Here is a 15,316-nt window from a genome sequence, read left to right as displayed (position 1 = left end):
CCATAAAAAAACACACCAAAAAACAAGAGAGACTGGAGGGGATGGGGGGGGGGGTGAAGTTTTCTCCTAATCTGCCAGCTAGCAGGTTGGCTACTAGCTCTGGTTGAGTATGGGTGGAGGCATCCACAACCAGTTCAGAGCATAGCTGGGTATTCCCTTTTAGATTTCTAATGTAGTTAGAGTGCCTTGTGATTATCCCTCAAGTATACCTGCCACCTTTCTTAAGCCTCTTATCTCAAGAGAGCAGGTCATCTCAGATCTCTCTGAGGGCAAAAGCACATCATCAACAGGACCACGCAACATCCTAGGCAGCCTTTTAAACAACTTAAAATATGACCTAGTAGACCCACTTAAATCCCTGTTTAACCACAGCCTGAGAACTAGCTGTGTTCTGGTGGAATGGAGGACAGTAACAGTAATCTCTCTCCACAAAGGGGGAGCATCAACCGACCCTGGAAAATTATATACTCATAAGCTTGACTAGCCTCATCTGAAAGGCCATGGAAAGAAACATTAGGGATATGTTAACAAGGGCATAGGTCATTTAAAAAACTTTGTATCCAACCCATTTCAAATTCATTAAAGGCAGATTCATTCCACCAGTGATGTTAATATACTTCAGACTGGGTTAACGCAAACAAATGATTGTTGCCAAACCCACAGATTGAAGTTAAATGCTAAAAAAAGCATTATTATTCCCTTTGAAAAGCTGATATCCCTGCTAATTGCATTACGGACAGCACTACCTTATGTGAAGACCCAGTGGTATGTGATCTGGGTAGTCAGGTTGATAGCAATCTGAACTTTGACCACCATATATCCACGGTAGTAAGGATATCCTTCTGTGTGGCATATCTTATAAGTAAAGGCATTACATCTAGATATAAGCATGTTATAATTCTATTATACACGGCCCTCATCAGACCAGTAATTGAGCAAAATGCTCCCTTTTGCATGTACGTCACCAGACACTTGCAACAACTGGAGAAACCACAGAGGAAAATACAGGGTACACAAAACAAGTCTTGCACTGAAAGACTGAAAGCCCTGTCACTGTATTCTGTCTCCTACAGGTTGTTAAAGGGTGATCTGTGCCTGGCTTACAGGGCAGTCTTTGACCTGGCCCTGATAGTAGTGCTACACATTAGTCTATCAAACTGCAGGATGGTCGTTCACTCCAGGGATCTTAACCTAGTCTCTGACATGAACAGGTCATGCTGGAGGGATAGATAGTTGTCCCAGAGACTGTCATTTCTCTGGAACAAGCTTTCAGTTCACTTGAACTAGACCCCTTCCCAACCCTCTTCAAATGCAACCTAAATCAATGGATGGGTGACTCTAAATTCACTGCTGGGGTGATGCAAATGTCCCTCCTGGATAGGGTAGTCTGTATTAACTACCATAGACCATTACCTCTGAATTTTACTCACCTAACTACCAACATTTGGGGAAACTTGGGATAAATATAGCTAGGCTTGTAAGGGCTCTAGGACCATTAGCCTGGTAACTTCCAGTGAACCTATGAACCCATTTGAAGTCCTAGCCTCAGGGCATCAGTATACTGAATATTTCCAGCATGATATAATTTACCTAGATATTTTAATCTATGTCTTTGTGTTTGTAGTCCAAGCATTGTGTAGATTCTAGACCGCTACCTAAGTAAAGAAGATGTGAACATTTTCTTGAGGTGCTCCAGAGCCATTCATTGTCGAATCATTTGGAAAGAATTCTCCTTAACCTAGTAAGATGTCATGGAGGTAATTCTGACACAGAGGGTTGAAACGTGTATTTGAGTAGACCAGAAAGTTAATGGCACAGTGCTCCTTTCAAGGTTGGATTTTTGTTGAAGTGAGGGAGAGTGAAGCTTATCAGATGCCAATATTGCCTTGATGTAGTAATGTCTTTAGGGATGTGAAGTCAGTAGTATGTTTATTAAACATTGGTGGGCCCACAACAGAGCCCTTGGGACTTCATAATGAGGAGTGAGGAAGAATTACCTGTCTTGATCTTCAAAACATTGCGGTAATCAATTATTACTGTTTGCCATTTTTAGTACAAAATGGAATTTTCCCTAAAGGGTCTGGATTTGGATTTAATTTAATGACATCTTTAACTGGTAAGTGAATTGGTTTATTGTGGATGGTTTCTAGCTCCATCTTGCCATAAGAGAGATCACAGGGAGAAAACAAAAGAAAAAGCAGAAGTGTGTGTGTGTGTGTGTGTGTGTGTATATATATATATATATATATATATATATATATATATATATCCATATCCATATCCATATCCATACATGTACTTACATAGGTGGGTATATAGTTTATATATGGTCGGCCCAACTTAGATGTTGTATACAGGCTGCCCATCTTTTAAAGTCTGGGGTGATAGGAAGACATCAGATTAGATACAGATTAAGTATGCAGACTCAATACAGGGAGCAGCTGGGGGCCACCACTGAGCCACCTAAGTTGGACTTTTGAGGCATTACTCATTATGTCTAAGCCACTTTAGTGCTCCTTTTGTTTTGTCTTGTAACTTACAAACTGCTCTGACATTTGGCTGAGTTGGGTGGAGGTGCTGCAGAGACTCTTATATTTGTGTAAGGCTTATGGTTTTCTAACAGTGAGCAGTGCAACATAATTAACTTATAAGATGCTGGTAAACTTATGGGGGGATGATTCTGTCTGTTTCGTAAGCAAGAAGAAAGGAAGCAATTGCATTTCTGCATGTTTTGTTTACTATAGTACTAGACACAAAAAATGATCCAAGATGCAGCAAGCAGTTGTGCTTCTATTTCTAAAAGTGTAAAAATGATGGAAGCCTGGAATTGTTTTACTAAGTTAATTTCTTCCACATCCTGGGAACAGTGTTAAAGGAAATTCATTTATTTCAGACAGTAGATATCATTGTTTAAAAAAATTATATAAATTATGGATTTTGGGTTGACACCTGTTATGAGGATGTTGGAGTTTAAAGCAGGCCTATGTGACCTTAGGGGTAGAAGTTTGCAGTTATGGTGATTCCTGTAGTAGTTGCTGCAGATGTAGATTTAGGTTGTCTCGATGGCTGAGATCTTCTATATGGATGCTTGGGTTCTTAGGCAAGGATTAATTAACTACTTCATCTTAGTCAGGTGAGGAGGATAAAGCAGTAGTTCTAAAAATAAATAAACAACTAAATTTACCATTCTGTAGTATTTCATGTTAACTGTTTGTAATTCTGAGACACATTTGTGGGAGTCCCAGAATAGTGAGATTAAATGTGTGGAAAAATCCAGACTTACATATACCAAGTGTGAGCTCTCTGTGTCTTGGAGCATTCCCTTCTCTTTTATTTATAGGAATCTCCGAGTTAGTATTAAAAGTAGTGTGGGTGCATGGTGGCTTACTTTAAAGGAAGTAAATGATGTTCGAAGTTTGATGATTTCCTGTATTTTCAAGGTTTTTTTTTTTCATTTCCAAGACGCACAGTTATGAGTCACAGAATTATAACAGAGAGATGTATTTGACATCATAAAAGCTTTGAGTCACACAAGCATTCACTATTTAGTGATAAAAAGGCATTCAGGTTGTCATGTTGTGGTTTTAATTTAGTGTGCCAACTGATGAAACTTGAGATTTTAACTTCTGGTATAATTCTTCCTAATTTAGGCATACTGTGCCTCTGAGGTCATAGTGGCATTTAATCTCTTTAACATAGCTGTGTGTACTGATGGCAACGTGCTGCAGCTTTGTAGTATTGATAATTTGTTTTGTAAGATTGTGTAGTCTATGTACACATAGACAACCAAAGTGAATAGTCTCCAAAGATGCTCATGTCATAAAGATCAGGCCACCTGTTAGGGAAAAAAATGCATCAATTACTACACCAGTCCCAAAGGAAAGTACAGCTGAATTGTAAGGTTTCCTGTCCAGAAGAATTGTTATAACTGTTGTTGTTTATAATTACATGTGATATAGCTTTATACATCCATTAATAAAGCATTTTACCTACAGCATTTGCATTTGTGTAAACGCTGCTTCTGAACTGAGTGATTTTGGTATGATTATGAAAGGGTACAGCAGCATAGGTAACAGCAACAGTAGCTTTGGAGTACACAAAGTCACCATTGTAATTGTTAATTATGTATTTTTATTAATTGCTAAAGTAATAATATCAGGCAGAAATGCTTAATCACTTCAGTAATTGCTCAGTTAATCTAGCGATACATCTATTTCCACAGATGAGCATTGTAATACAATTCTGTGAGCTGGTTTCCAAAGAATAGCAGCTCATATCTGACTGTGCAAGTGGATGGACAGGTTTTTTATTTGCAGAGACAGATTTGGCATCTTCCTTAAACATGCATCCAGTACATTGCACTTGTTTACTAGAGAGCAAGCAGCCTTACGTGAATGCTTACATATGCTTGCATTTTGATAATTTCTGAATATGCATGAGGATCGTGTGGCACATTTTACTTTTCTAATTTCTAATTATAAATTACCACTTACTCAGTTCCAGAATATTTGAGAGCTAGGCTAAAACACTGATTTACATTGGTGTGAATCTGGAAATACTTGTTCTGTTTGCTGCTTGCAGAATAGGTTAAATGTTGTTTTGTTTGAGAATTTCCAGATACGTATAATAAATGAAGTAATGTTCTTTAAAATGGCAGACTGCTTCTATGTTTTTAATATTATTGTAGGCACACTAGAAGCCCTGTAGGATTATCTGTCGATTCAGTATCAGATGTTGTCTCTCTGCCTTGCCATTAGTTAACATCCTTTGATGGGTGCAGTCACTAATTTATAGAATTCATCTATTATAGTACTGTGTGGGTCTGACATTTCATGTCCTATCATTGTCTTGGCATTGCAGCAAGGCTAGAGTGCTAAGAATTTAAATCTGTCCTCTCTTTGTCCGCAAGGAAAGGTGAGTAATCAGAAGCTGCATTCTTTTCTTTGTAGGATGAAATTGGTCATAGCTTCAGGCAGCCAGCATTTTAAAGAAACCAATCCTAAGAGAATGCAGCTCCCGCTCAGATTTTGACATTATCTTGCATGTTCCCAGGAGGATATGCTAGTCGTGGGTAAAACTCATTGTCTTCTTATGTTGTCCTTAATTAATGAAATCATTTACCGCCTCATTTTTACTGCAGAACTGTCATTCCAGTACATTATCTAAATTAAGGCAACAGAAGTGGGTGTGTTGTAAGTGGTTTATAGTCCATGCTTGTATCTGACAGGGTATGTTCTGTCAGAGGTGTATAGGAAATTCTTTGTGATGGCTTGGCATTTCTATCTTGCTTTCCAACTTCAGCCATCTGCAGCTTATAATTATGGATGACATTTTTCTTTTGTTTACATGTTGTATATCTCTATGTAAGAAGCATTTTTTGTTTGTTTGAAAATTGCACTATGCTCAAATGTGCATATCCCTAAATGAAAATTAAGCTTTTGTGATCAAATGTTCTTTGTACAATTCAAACTTTAAAAAATCAGAATGGTGCTTTGATTTCTGCCATTTGTAAACCATTATTTGCACTCCACAGTGTCTCTCACATTTAATACCTCAGTCCACAACCTGTTACCACTCGCACTGAAGGTGCCTTTTAGGTGATTTTTCATGTGTAGCAACAAAGACTATATCTTATTCAGAAGATTACAAGAAGAATTTCCTGATTATATTCAAGAAACCCATTTATTCTGTTTCTTTGGAAGCCCTAAGCCAGCCTTATTTTTTTTTCTGCTTTCACATTGCTTTCTTTGGCCCTCTCATTGTACACCATTCCTATCACCTTTGTCTTTCCTTGTATTTGTCTATACCATATTCCTTTCCTTTTTTTGTAATTCCTGCCTTAACTCCTTTCCCTTAGCATCATTTCATGCTTTCGTTTACTTCTGTAGTGGTTCTCTGCTCTACATTATTTTGGATTTTCCCTTCATTCTTTGCTTCCTTATTAGACCCTTCCCTTGCCGCTGCACGTTTTCCCTCAAATCTCCTTTCCAGACTTGCTTGATGATCTGTTTGCCATTTCCCCAGTTGTTGTAGAGCTTTCTCATGCTACACGCATCCTCCTAAATACATTTCCATTTGTACCTTTCAGGAGACCCACAGTCTCTTGCTTATTTGCTGTTATTGTGACTCATTATGGACAAGGAAGTGTGTTATGAAAACTCATTGTACCCTAAGGTGCTGATGATTTGTAACATAGAGAGGAAACTCAAGGAGTTTTCATTAATCATCTTGCATTTGAGAGTTTAAAACTTTTTCTGGCATCCTTTATCATGCATGTGCTTTATAACATCAGGTTAATATTGTCCTGCATCAGTTCTTCAGCGCATTTAAACTTCTTTACATGGTAATTGGATACAGTTTTCTTATACCATGTTGAAAATGGAGTCAGAATATATAAAGGATTGGCGTAGCTGTGGCCATGAATTGACATGCATGGTTGATATGGAAAGACCAACTGAATTGCTTTGTTGTACTTTCTTTGCTTAATGGCTCCTCTGTGAGGTGTGATGGCCTGCATATGGTAGGAGGACGTGAAGGTTACTGAAAAAATAGTAAGAGATTATTTATTTAGTCTATGAGACACCACAAGAATGATGTTGTGATCCATAGCTGAAGTTTAAAGGAAAGAACTGTCTCTTAGCTATATAAATAGGCAGAGTATGTGGCAATTGTTTGCGTTAGGAAACACCAGGATGCCCAGTAGCAAGCCCCCCCCCCCAGTTTGCCATGGGTAGACACTGTAAGTATAATTACTAAATATATTTTTATAATTTTAAGTTGTTCTTAATGAGATGAGAGATTAAAAAGATAGAATGCTTAATGTCCTTTGTGGAGGCTTCACCCCCCCCCCACCTACCAGGCAACTTAAGGTAAAATTGTGTATAGCATGGCGATGGCAGCCCCCTTGCTGGATGTGTGTATTCTTTCATTTTCATTGTCATTAATGCTCTATATTAGAATTTCAAATATTTTTCTGTACACCTTCTTAAACTTTTTAGTGTTCACAAAAAAAAAAAATATCACCTCGGAGTTGAATCTTGGAAAAATGTCACTGAATAAAACTAATAAGTGCACATCATGAGGTGTAGAGGTGCTGAGTCATTCTTGCGTTGTACACACCACTGGTACTATATAGTATTCAGGGATCCATAAAACAAAGGTGAGTCAGCTGGTGAAACAGAGTTACCAAAATGGTAATGGAGTATTGAGATGGCTGATTTATGAACAGAAGTGTAGAAAGTTGTGCATGTGTACATAAGTAGAGAGAGAATGTTGTGATGTTATGATTTGGATGTACCACATTGTCTAGCAGTGATTGAAGGGCAGAGTTTCAGAGAAAGGACAGATAATGAGGAAAAAGTCATGGGTGGCAGCTGAGTGGAAGGTGCTTCAGGGAAGTCTTGTAAAATACTACTTTGTAGAAAGAGTGTTTTTTAAAGCATTGACTGAGGTGGTGGTAAATGTAAGTCAGCAGAGGGGACTCATAGTTAACTAGACAGATCAGGGAAAAGATGAGAAGTGGTACAGGAGCTGCAGCTGTTTGGAGGATAGCTGTAGAAGCACTTAGATGAACCACACAGCTTGTTCTGTTTACATCTTTGTGTGTTCATATACCTATATGTATAATTACTTATGTTTTCCCAAGTCACTTTTCTTGCATGGTGACTGTTGGCTGACATTCTTGGGCTGTCTCATCCTCACAGTCATTGTTTCACCTTAAGGCCCTTGTCTCCTTTGCCCTGTTATGTCTGCTTTCCACATAGTACTACCAAAGTGGGGGTTACAAAGCTTGGCCTATATGTCTCAACCTCTGAGCAAAATAAATCGAGACAAAGCCAAACATGGAAATGCCCCAAAACAGGGACAAAGTTTACATATTCCTCTTATAAACTTAGAAAGTTGGTAGAGTAAAAGTGTTTATGTCAACATGCATTTTCTGAAAGATGTGAAGTCTAAAACTCAATTGTCTGTCATTATTTAGTGACTTCAATCCTCAATGATTTGTCAGAAAAACACAAATGTTATAAGAAACAGACCAAAAATATGAGGATAAATGTGGACATTCTACAAAAATCTGACCAGCTGAGAGGTATGGCTTGGCCTGTTTGGTGCCTTTGTGTTTGGATATTCCTTTGTTAGCTGGTGTATTCTCCCAGCTTTTACTAATAGCAACAAATGTAGCAAGTGCAACAGATTCCCTCCCCTAGGAATGGGAAAACCAGTATCAGCTGTTCTCTTGTTCCCTTCCCCCAGGATGTGTAAACTGATATCAGCTGTACTCTTGCACCCTTCCTCCAGAATGGGTAAACTGGCATCAGCTGTTCTCTTGCATCCTCCCTCCAGAATGGGTAAACTGATATCCGCTGTTTTCTTGCACCCTTCTCCCAGGATGGGTAAACTGGTATCAGCTGTTTTCTTGCACCCTTCTCCCAGGATGGTAAACTGGTATTAGCTGTTCTCTTGCATCCTTCCCCCATGATGGGTAAACTGGCATCAGCTGTTGTCTTGCACCCTTCCCCAGCATGGGTAAACTGGTATTAGCTGTTGTCTTGCACCTTTCCTCAGCATGGGTAAACTGGTATCAGCTGTTTTCTTGCACCCTTCTCCCAGAGTGGGTAAACTGGTATCAGCTGTTCTCTTGCATCCTTCTCCCAGGATGGTAAACTGGTATCAGCTGTTTTCTTGCACCCTTCTCCCAGGATGGTAAACTGGTATCAGCTGTTCTCTTGCACCCATCCCCCATGATGGGTAAACTGGTATCAGCTGTTCTCTTGCACCCTTCCCCAGCATGGGTAAACTGGTATTAGCTGTTGTCTTGCACCCTTCCCCAGCATGGGTAATCTGGTATCAGCTGTTCTCTTGCACCCTTCCCTAGCATGGATAAGCTGGTATCAGCTGTTCTGTTGCATCCTTCCTCAGCAGCTCCTGCAGTGCCTGGAATGCTAAACATTCTCAGGTTGACTGGGTCACACTTAAAGGCTTTTTTCCCCTATGCTTTGTAGGTTGATGTTTTAAAAAAAAACACAGAGGATACGTTTTCTCTTTTGTGAGTTATGGCAATGAATGACTAAGCACATCAGCTGCCATCACGCAGAGATGTGATGTGTCCATGTAAAGAGCAGAGAACACAGTAAGTGGATGAGTAAATATGAGGCTTGAGAAGTTACTGAAGAATTGCATGTGGATAGTGAAGGCAAGTTATAGCAGCAAGGAAACTCCTGTACCTGTGGAAAATTAGCTTTAACATTATTAGAATTTGTCATGGTAACCAGGGCTGGAAAAGAAGGATGAAACTATTTAAACAACTCATTTGAATAGAGATTATCATCTTTGGTATCTTTTGGAACTGTCATGCGAAGGAGAGCAGACTAGAGCTACCCAGTGCCGCAACTTCTTAGGGGTGAACCATCGGTACAGTAGCAGACCCTGGAGTGGGCATTTTACCAATAAGCTGCATATGTGGTAACACACACATGCAAACAAACACTAAAGCTTAAGCTTACCTAACCCTACCCTGCCAACATTTGTACAAACATATTTCCAGCCTTATTACCAGCACAGATACCTCTGTTTGCATTCTGAATTGTCTGTTATGACAAGTCTTACAGTATTTTTCCACACCTGACATCATACAAATGTAACTTTTACTTCAATATTCCATCTTCTCAACTACTATATCACTGTTTTGTCTTTTTTCCTAGTTCTACTTTTATTATACCCACGGTAGTGGTGCTGCGGTAGCGTTGTCGCCCCACAGCAAGACGTTATCGCGTTCGATTCTCAGCTAGAGCATCTTCTATGTAGAGGCATGCATAAATGGCCGTGCCTTCGTTGAAGGTTGTGCATCAGGGCTGGTAACTCGGCATGTAAAAATCCACTACCAAACATTAGCGGACCGGAGTTCCACTGTGGTGACCCCTAACCGGGATAAGCCGAAAGACATAATAAAAAAAATTACCTCTTCATACATTGTATACAATTGCAATGGGAATTCTTACCATGTAACAATTACGGTAATAACTTTGGCATGTAAAATGAATCTGGTCTCCTCGGGTTTTTGGGAACTGTACTTTTTTTTCCGTTATGTCTATTGTATTTTTCAAATGTTTTTTCATTATGTCGATTGTATTTTTCCAAATGTTTGTATGTTTAGTGGAGCTTTTTTTCTTGGGTCTTCACTGAAAATGGGCCCCTGGCTCAGTTGGCCCTACCCATTTAACAAATGTCAAATAAATAGGAAATGCATGCCTGCATTCTGATACTGCCCTTCTGAGTGTTTACATTCTGATTGGAGAGACTGTATATTTATGTATTGCAGTATACTCTGTCAAATGTGTATTTTATTAACAGTTTATTGATTCCACATTTGTTGAAATTCCTGCTTATCAGTTACAAGAGATTGTAAACTTTGGACTGTCAGCTTTTTATGTGGTTTATGTGCTTTGTTTCTGTGCAGGGAGAGGTGGGGTTTTGTTCTAATGGCAATGCTTTTGGCTTTACTAAATGTTTGTCTTTAGTGGTGGGAGAGTGTATGCCAGTGTTGTGAGTTAGGGTTAGATAAGGTGTTTTACCATTTTGTGTTTGTGTGATGGTTTATGTGCGGTGTGGGTATGTGCATGCATATGTTGCACAGTGGTACTTTTAGAGAATGTTTTTGTTTTTTTGTAAGGTAATGTGTAGACTTGGGGTTAAAGTTAGCAGCACACATGAGTAAGGTGGTAATACCATAGGGGAGAGGGAATGTAATGAGAACTGTTTGTAGGGGGAGAAGAAAAGAAGGTAAATGGGGGTATGGCGCAAACAGACATTGATGAGCTGGAGTGGGAGATATTGAGAAGTTGGGGATAGGAGTGGAGGTCCATAATGTTTTTTTGCTTAAGTATCAACTGTGAATTCATAGACTGAAATGAGAATTGTTTAGGAAGACCTTCACTTACTAAGTTGCAGTCTGTTACAGCCTTATGATGGACACTTCTCTCATATGTCTTATTCTTAAGAACAAAATGGGAAGCACTTTTTTGACATTCCTTCATTAATTTATTGAGAGTATAGTCGCGACATGCGATAAGAGCATGCTAAATGAAGGGAATGTTTGAGTTTTACAACAGTTTTGTATCCAGAAGAAGAAGAGTAGGGTCCATGAAAATTTACAGTTATGGAAACATTGACATACAAAAGCTTTTGTTACTCGCCTCCTCATACCTTATTTTTTTATGTAGTGCTTATTGCATAAAACAGTACTAGAGTTCCCGGTTTAATTTCCCAGATGTCTTGGATTTCTAATTCCATGACAGCAATGGACTCCATTCGTAAGTCAGGGTACAGTGAGCTGTTGTGTTTAGTACTGTTTGTACATAATGTGTTAAAATTATGTATTGTTACTTATAAATGCAAGACCTGCTTATTTGTAGAGCCCAATGAAAGGGATTTTCATGGGTGAAGTGATGACCATGTCTTCTTCGCCAGGGTATATTTTTGTATTTGTGGCTGCTGTGCTGAGGTTGTCAGCTTTGAGCATTATCCGTCCAAGTTTCTGTAATGTCCACGGCCCATGTTGCAGTATAAAGTGTAGGCATCGATGCTAAAGCAGTGAATGCAGGATGAGAATGAAAATTGCTTATTCCTGGCAGTGATTTCACTTATGCTAATATTGTATTTGGTCATTACCATGGCAATAAATATGATGACTGCTTTGCTGGTGATGATTCTGAAGTGATTCTGGAATTCAGGAAGCATTTAAGCATTGACAGCTAATGCCATTTGTTGAGTGTGCTGAAATGCAGTTAAGTACTGGGAAGACACGCAGCAGTAGAGGCTGAAGTCTGAAAGTCTCGGAAGTTTGTAATTTCTACAGAGTACTGTTTCTTCAGTTATGTATACACAAGTGACTTTACAAGCTTATCTTTTTGTCATACAATAGCACATTTTCTTGAATGACCTTTATTGTTAAGAGCATCACTGCATGGTTCATTATTGTCTTGGTCATTTATAAACAAGGATGTGAATATGCAAAATTATATATTGTAAATTATGAAACTTGTAATTTTCATATTGTTTGATTATAGCAGGACATGTAAACATTTTACTTTGGCATCTACAAACACAATTATTACAAAATTTACAAGTGGTGATTCTGAGGTAGGTTTCCCAAAAACACAGTCAGAGGAGACCACCTGCCTATACTTGATGCCACATAATTTTTCAGACTTTCATAATATCTAAGTGATCAAGGTTTTTATTGCCTACCATTCTTACTGAATCAGGATTCAGGAACTGATAAAACAACCACCAGTTCCTGTATACAAAAGCTCCAACATTCTTTATCAATTTTGTTGAATTCCTTAGAAAAAAAAACTATTTTACACATGCTTAGTATGTCTGGACCTCTGAAGATTCATATCGATCTTGTTGAAGGCATTTATGTCTTATTTCTTGAAATAACTGCTTACAACAACCTTTTACCAAAAAACGGCTCTTGATCATGCCTGACTGCAGTAAAGTCTTATTTTTTCCTGTGTAATCTATGTACTGTAAAGAACTGTGAATAAGAGATGGCTATATATAGCAAGAGGCTGAATACATTACTTACTTGGGTATGCATTAATGGCTACATATTTCCTAAAACACCAAGGACAGCTTTTGTTTCAGCTGTAATATATTATTCTAATCGCAGAAAGGCATATCTTTCTTAGGGCCTGTCCATGTGCTGTGTTGTCCTGCGGTCCAAACATGATTGTTGTTTTCTTGATTGCTGTGTGACATTTTGAAGTGAGACTCGCTAGATACCATGCTTTTAGAATGCAAAAAAACCCAAAAAAAAACATGAATAGCAGCTAAGCTACTATTGCAGTAGTGCTTAAGTTCCCCATAAATGTAGTACTTGTTTCTCTTCATCACTAGCTCCTGCCACACACCTCTCAACCTCTTAGTACAAGAAATCTGGACAAAGCCTGATAAAATGGGGGGAGTGGGCAAGGGCTCCAAAATAGAAACAGATTTTAAATATTACTCTTATAAACATAGAAAGTTGTTGGGGTAACAGGGTTTGTGTTAACATACATTTTCTGAAGGATTTGAAGTCTGAAACTCAAATTTATGTCATTATTTTGTAATTTGAATCCTTAGATCATCCCAGCGATTTGCCAGAAAGCCACAGATTTTATGAGGAGCAGACCAAAAATATGAGGCAAAAATCTGGACATTCTGTGAAAATCTGGACGGTTGAGAGGTATGGCTCCTGGTTCTTGGGTAGTGAAGTGGAGTATTATGCATCTTCAAGGATGCATGGTTTTTGAGTGCTGGCTTTATTAGAAAAAATGTTTTATGTATGTAGTATGCAGATCTGGTGTCACTGAACATTTAGGAAGAAGAAATGGACAGTGTTCTTTTCTGGTAAATGTAAATGGTGGTACATGGAAAACCTGCCACCTTCTTGAACTTCCTAGCACACCTCTCAGTATAAGTGAACTCTTGGATTATTGTTGTTGGATATAAATGCAAAGGAGGGCAGGCAAGGTGCTTAAGGAAAAAAGAAACACTTTCAATTCTAGTTTACATAATCTGATATCACTTGATAGGTTATGTGGCAAGATTACTGAATGGGAATTGGTATTAGGGGACTGGACATTTTTTATTGCCAGTACAAGACTGTATAGCATGTGTATCCATGAATGGCATTCCGATAGGAGTGCAGCAGTCCACGATAGCATATTGTACATAAGGAAAAGTCATAAGGGCAGAAAAGGAACTATGCACTGAAGATGTACGTAAATACGCCATTAAAAGGCATTTTAGTAGCTTACACTTGTCACACATTCGAGTGCTTCAGTAAAAAGAAACACTGGTGCTGTTTCCAAACAGAGTTGCACACTGGTGGTGCCCTACCAGCACTGGACATTTGAGACAACTGCCTTGTACTTTTAAATCATTTGAAGGCCCACTACCCTGAATCCACTTTGTCAGTGGTACCTCTGATGTGAATAAGTCAGTTATTAGTGGAAGCTGCAGTCACTTACTGCATTAGCTGAGGGCATTTCCTGGCCCAACTAGCTTTAATAATTGCACACGTTAGAGGACAGCTTTAGCTAGATATAGTTTAGTGCCCAGAAACCATTCAGCACCTTTCTGTTTCTCTATTTCCATTTCTGCAACACACCATGAAGGTCCCACCATCTGTTTTCCTATTCGCATCTCATATTGTTTCAGGAAGGAATTTGTCTCAGCCTGCATAACATAAGGGTACATAACTTTCTGCAGTGTTCACTTTGTCTCTATACACAGTTGTTCATCATGAGACTGTGCCTTGAAATTGAAACTCTTTTTTTCCAAGTACTTGTTACAGAAACTTTTGCATGATGAATGGGTGAACTTGCTCAGAGCACATTAACCAACTGGTAAATATTCTGTTTTTCCCAGTGATGTTTTGACTTTTAATACAGGACTACATAAACAACCTGTTAAGAACTCTCATGTTTTGCCAGTGGACTCTTGCTTTTATCCGTGTAACTATAGAACATTAAGGACAGTATGGAATATTACAAGCAACTTTTTTGCCTTACCCATTGATCCCATATCATCTGTCAGTCACAAATGAATGGGCAGAGGTCCTATACCTAGCAGACAACTTTGACAGCTAAACAGTAGTATATGGGTGAGAGGTCTAGTAACTGGCTAGAAACCACAACTTTGAATACTTAATAGGGCATTGTAATTTGCCTGCTTTTCATTGAAGATATAAATGTACAATTAAAAGGCATTTTAGTATCTTATATTTATCACACATTTGAGTGCTTTAGTAAAAAGAAACAATGTCACTGTTTTCAAACAGAGTTGCACACTGGTGATGCAGAAGGATACAGCCCTGAATGTAGCATGGGTGACTCGCATTCAGTTTACAGCTTGGAGGGGTTGATGTCAAGGAGAATGGGCATTCTCATCCTGGGTGGGGGTGGGTTGGTGGGTATGCTCATCCAGGGTGGATGCATGTTGGGCATATTGTCAAGTGGAGCTGTGATAGCTGCTGAAGCCAAGAGAGATGATGTCAGGCTGGTGCACAGGAAGATAAAGAAGGTGTTACCACCCTTGGACACAGGGATGGGACAAATATTCAAGCCTACTCTCAGAGTAAGAAACAGTGCGATTTTGATGTATTATAATAGCATAGAATATGATGATATAATTAAAAAAAATGTTTTCAGTTTCTGAGTGGTGGTGTCTTTTATAGTTTCATAGGTAAATACTAGGCCAGCTGCCCTTATAGACCATTTTAAGCGTAGCCAGTTTCCCTTTTTGTGCTCAAAATAACTTATCCCATTTG

Source organism: Protopterus annectens, chromosome 3.part1 (genome assembly GCF_019279795.1).
Source record: "Protopterus annectens isolate FY-2018-M chromosome 3.part1, PAN1.0, whole genome shotgun sequence".
NCBI classification, from domain to species: Eukaryota; Metazoa; Chordata; order Ceratodontiformes; family Protopteridae; genus Protopterus; species Protopterus annectens.
This window is presented reverse-complemented; position numbering follows the sequence as displayed.